Source organism: Rousettus aegyptiacus, unplaced genomic scaffold (genome assembly GCF_014176215.1).
Source record: "Rousettus aegyptiacus isolate mRouAeg1 unplaced genomic scaffold, mRouAeg1.p scaffold_m13_p_8, whole genome shotgun sequence".
Classification (NCBI taxonomy): domain Eukaryota; kingdom Metazoa; phylum Chordata; class Mammalia; order Chiroptera; family Pteropodidae; genus Rousettus; species Rousettus aegyptiacus.
Window position 1 is genome coordinate 98,543,028 of NW_023416311.1, and position 5,746 is coordinate 98,548,773.

Consider the following 5,746-nt stretch of genomic DNA (forward strand, 5'->3'; position numbering starts at 1 on the left):
GCATCATTTACATATAGAATAAAAGATGCAAATGGTGCATACATTATTTAGTATTACTAACATATGATAAATGTATTGGGTGTTGTAAAGAATTCCACAAATAAATTCAAGACAGCAATAATTACCTCCATGAGCAGGGATATCTGTACAACCAGAGAGGGTTATGCAGCAGGTTTTAATAATACAGGTAAAGATTACCTATCTGTCTACGTATGCATGTATTCACCATACTATTCTTAGAATATTTTATAGATATTTAATTTGGCTTTATACATTAAAAAAAATTAGTCTACAGCCATACCACCCTGAACACGCCCGATCCCATATGATCTCAGAAGCTAAGCAGGGTCAAGCCTGGTTAGTACTTGGATGGGAGGCCACCTAGGAAGACTGGGTGCTGTAAGCTTTTTTAAAAAAAGGAAAATATCAGGTCAAGTGAGTGTGTTATGATTCTACTTCAAATATAAAGAAGCAAATATATCAACTATGCTTCTTTTATCAATGATTATATGAGGAATCTCTTTCATCTGGTAGAAATATACACACACCACAATAAACTGGTTTTATCTTCACATGATATTGATTTTTCTTATTTTTATAACAGTTTTTATGTTATAATTATAAAAACATCAAATCAAGTTTAATGTAAAATGATATTAAATAATTACTAGAAATAATCATATTAAATTTCCATAAATTATTTTATACTTTCTAAGATTATAAATAGAGGTTTAAGAAAATATTAAAATGTATACTGAATAATTGGGTACTATGGTTAAGGCAAAAACATAAAGTAAAAATGAATAGTGTCTGTGTGTATGTGAATATTTATTTATGTTTGATGCTTCCTTTAGAGTGACTATGAAAAGGAAAAAATCTCTATTACTCTTTTTGCCTGAAAAAAGTATAAATATTTTTTACTGTGCCCTATTTTTTAAAGTATATTTTTTGAAATAAGTTATAGATACATTTAATTCTCTTTCTTCTAATATCTACCTCAATAGGAATCTGAAAGCAGAACTAAAATCATACTTCCATCTTTCACAAGTTCTACCACCCATGCTATATTAAGTAATAATAATACTATCAAATTGGAATTAAAGTGAAAACCTCCAAAGGGACAAAATGACTTAGGCAATCTGCCTTATAAAATATTAAGAGATTAAAGTTTTACATATATAAACTATTTCATTTCCGCATTAATTGAATATATGTCTCATTATCTTCCTTTTAATTCCAGATAATGTGAATTCCCTGATATTAAGATCAATTCATGTCTCTGAAATGTGCATCTACTTATTCGCTCCTATTTCGTATCTTGGGACATAGGCCCTGAGGTTGCCTCTAACTCCTGTGATGCTCCAGTAAGGATGAGCCCACCATGTTCACAGCCTTAGTTTCTAATACCATTTAGTAATTAGAGAAACAAGGCTCCATGTAGAAATGGATGATTCTAGAGCTGGAGCAGGAAATATACAAGATGACCTTGGAGCATCCTGCAGTGCCATAAAAAAATCCTCAGAAGCAAACAATTAACACACCCCAAATCATGGGGGTTTGTCAGAGTGACCTGAGTCAACCAAAAGAGTTTCCAATGGCGAGAACTAGAACTGAAGCAACAAAAAATATCACAGAACATTGAATAATAATTCAAAGTATCCATTTTATTTTTTAATATAAATCCATTATTTATATAAAAATTATTGAATAAATAAACAAAAGAGAGATAGTAGATAAACCTTCCATACAGAAGAATTTTAAATAAGTTATGTGGATACTGTACTCTCTCGAGGAGGAGCATAATGGCTCACTCCTTATATATAAGATGCACATAATGGCTTTCTTCCAAAGAATACAGTAAAAAAAAAAAAAAAAGTAACTTTTACACTAGAGAAACTTGTCAAGCAGTACCTCAGCCAGTTGAATAAGGTCAACATCAACACTGAAAAATCATGTTGAGAGTATTTGTTTGATATGACATGATGGTAATGCATGGGGCCTCTGAGAACTCCCCTTCCCAATGAGTAATTCAAGCTTATTTATTTTAAAAATACCAGACCAATCCCAGTCAAATAATAGTCTACAAAATGCCTGACTAGTACATCTCAAAACTGTGAAAGTTAACAAAAACAAGAAAAAATCTGAGAAACTGTCATAGAGCAAAAGAGTCTACAGAGACATGACAGCTAAATATAATGTCATATCCTGAGTTGGTCCTGAAAAAGAAAAAGACACTAAATTAAAAACTGAGAAAACCCAAATAAAATGTATTAATTTCCAAATAATAATGTATTGACTTTTGTTCATTAATTGGAACAAATGTGCCACATTAATTGGAGGAATTAGGTGGAATATGGGATATATTAGAACTATGTGTAGTCTATTCATGATATTTTTGTAAGTTGAAACGTTTTTAAAAATCTGTTAAAATGTTATAATTAAGGAGTATCTCAAAACCTTATTTGTAAACTATTTGGTCATTAGCCCTATGAGTTAAGTAGTTACAAATTGAATATATATACATTTTACTGGAAAAAATGCATCAAACATTGTCATTTTTGTTTGCTTGAAATTAGTAAAAACTTTATTTCTAAGGACAGTAATGCATTTGCACAATGAACATATTTGGTTTTGCTCACTTCTCTAGGCTTAAAATAACAATTAAATAGCAACATTCTGATTCTATGGAAATAGTGTTATGAGATTCTTGCCTGACGCTACAGATATACATATAAATATACAGATATAAAACATACATACATATATCACATAATGTACTGTACATAATTTACATTTAGTAGGAGGAAGAATTAAATGAACTTTGACACATTCTGTAGCTACTGTTCTTGGCACATTAAGTTCATTTATTTCCTCATGATTTTCCAAGGACGGAGTTATTTCTCCAATTTTCTTCTGACAAGAACCTTAGCAGACTCTCATTTAATGTTTCAAGAAAAGTTAGGTGTGTGTTCTTTAAGTGTTGGCTGAAATGAATCAGTGAAAGAATAAACAAATTTGTACCATCTTCTGCATTTTAATAGGTGAATAAACTGAAATCCAGAGTGATTAATTTCCAGAGAGAATACTATTAGAATCTGTGTGTTCTCTTTATATTTGTTAGGAAACAGCTATAAAGTTTGAGGATACAGTAGAGAAAGAACTAGTTGATGCCATTTATATTTTAGTCTGTTGAATCAAACATAAATTTCTTATTTTAAATTCAGTGATTTAACATAAGCACTATAAGAATAATCAACCATCTACAGTACACATTATAATGCTCATAGTAAAATTATCTCTATCTTAAATAAAAGCCCATTAGTAACAGTATAAAGATATTTTCAGCCCATAAAGTCATTATTATCATCTTTGGAACAATTAGTAACTCGTTTAATGTGCTAAAGTGCTTCCTCACTATCCATCATCAAAAACAATGTCTTTTGTGGTGGACATCCAAAACATTAAACCTCACATAGAATTTTAATGTTTAAAGAGAGACTATAACTATTGATTTTATAAAAATGAAATCGTTACTGTGCTACTTTATATAATATAATGATAATGAATATCAAGATATTATAATTCAATTTTCTCATTACTTCTTCTTCACTTCTTATTTTAATTGCAAATTTTTATCAAAGACTTTATTATATTTATTCTGGAGTCTTAAAACTGTTTTGAGGTTTATTTAGAAAACTTTTCTAACTTGTTCAGAAGAAATATCACAAGTCCTTGAAAAATTAATCATGCCACTATTCATTCTAGTAAATGTAGTTTCGGATTATACTAGAGTGATGATATGTAAACGACGTGTTGTTTCAAAGTGTCTGCAAAGCACTTTAGGTGAAGATAAACTTGAAGTCGAAGGTTAAATATGAGTTCGAACTGAATAATCTCAGTTGGGACTAAAATGCTGACAAAGGCAATATAGAACTATCCTTGGGTTGACCTCAGCAGCCTAGGCAGTCTGCAGGCCTGTAATGATCGAAATGAGTAAGCAATTATAGAGATAAAAATGTACTAGCAATTTGGCAACGAGCTCTTAAGCAAAATTACATGGAGTAGTGGCGATCACACACACACACACACACACACACACAATTATATATGCGTGTGTGTGTGTGTGTGTGTGTATAAAATCTTCCTTAACATGTTAAATTGTATGGATATTTCCTGCATTTGCCTATAGGTTAGGTGACAAAAGTTTATTATTATTAGAGGAAACAATAATTGTGCGTGTGTTAGTGTATATTTTGTTTTGGGGGAGGGTTTCTTTATGCTGTATTATTATATAATGTACTCAGATATAAAAATTCCTTAGATAATAAGGATAATCTATAGAGTGAATAAAGAGTTAAGATGAAATAATATATAATTATATATTTTAACAAGGCTAAAAGACATAAAAAAAAAAAAAACCTGAAGAATCATAGAGATTTGAAAACCAGGTATCAAATGATGAACACTATGCAGTCCCAAACATCAAATAACTGCATTTATTTGCAGAGTTCAAGATAAATATGGAGATACTCAGTGCCCTCTTTCGGGCTTAATGCCCATATGTTTCTCTCATACTAAAATTCCTCTGTAACTGGAATGTGACAAGTCTTCGGCTTTTTCCAGGACTGCTGCCCCTGCTTTCTATCAATCAGGTTTTTAATTTAAAGGCCCTAGAACATTTCCTGCAGACCACCATTGCAATCTATGCTTCTCTAGTTTCCCTTACATCTCACATCCCATACCTCTTATATTATTAAAGATGGTATGTTTATTTCCCCCTAAAGTACATTTAATGCCATTTTATCCCCTTTCACACACATACACACGGAGACACGTGCACACAGATATCACATCCTTACTATATAAAATACATGTTAGCCCCAAGACGTTAGTTTATTACTTAATTTCACCTAGTTCTTAGACATTATTTTAATTTTGTATATTTGCAAAATTAATTTGCTCTTAAGTTTTCCAAACTTGAAAGCTTTCTAGAGCATAGTAAGAAAAACATTGTTGTTAATAGTCTTTTTCAGTTACCTGCTTAATATCAGTAACAGTCACTAAAAGTTGGGCAAGCTTCTGCTGACAGCAAATTTCAAAGCTCTTTCCCTTAGAAGTGACATATCAATTGCATTAACATACATATAAAAGAAAAAAAGAATTTAGCGAAGCTAGTTTAAACTGAAAAAAAAGATAACTATGTGTCAAAATGAACATACGTAAGTCAAGCATTTTTACATTTTAAACAGAATACAGTCCAAATTTCCATTCATTTGAGTTTGCTTTTTTTTTTTTTTTTTTTGAGAATTTATGAAAATGAGGGCTTGTGCCTGGACACTGCTGGAAATTAGATATTGAATATTTAAATGGTGACCAATTCCAGCCTAAAATAAGCATCTAATCTAGTTGAAAAATAAGAGGCACAAACATGCTCATACCGTAAAGCATTACGTGATGTCCTATCTGGAGCTGTAAACGGTGTATCAGTTTAAAAGAAAAACGTGTGATTACTTCAAAGCTATAAAATGTGAAAGCTGGAATGGAGCTGGTATGGTAGATATTATATTTATATGAAGAAAAGAAATGAGATGAGCATGGGCAGAGGAAGGAATAAAAATAGCAGAAGTACAGGGATTAGAGAGAAGGAGCATGTTCTGGAACAATTTTCATGTTTGCACATGATATGTTGAAGAATTTAGTTGAACTGGTAATTTGCCTTCATATGGCAGAAGGGAATATCAACTTA

At 31.1% G+C, this 5,746-nt stretch overlaps 1 pseudogene; it reads left to right on the forward strand.

Moving 5' to 3' along the window:
• The first annotated feature begins 287 nt into the window (after positions 1–287).
• On the forward strand, positions 288–406 carry LOC118607219 (annotated as a pseudogene).
• Positions 407–5,746: the final 5,340 nt, after the last annotated feature.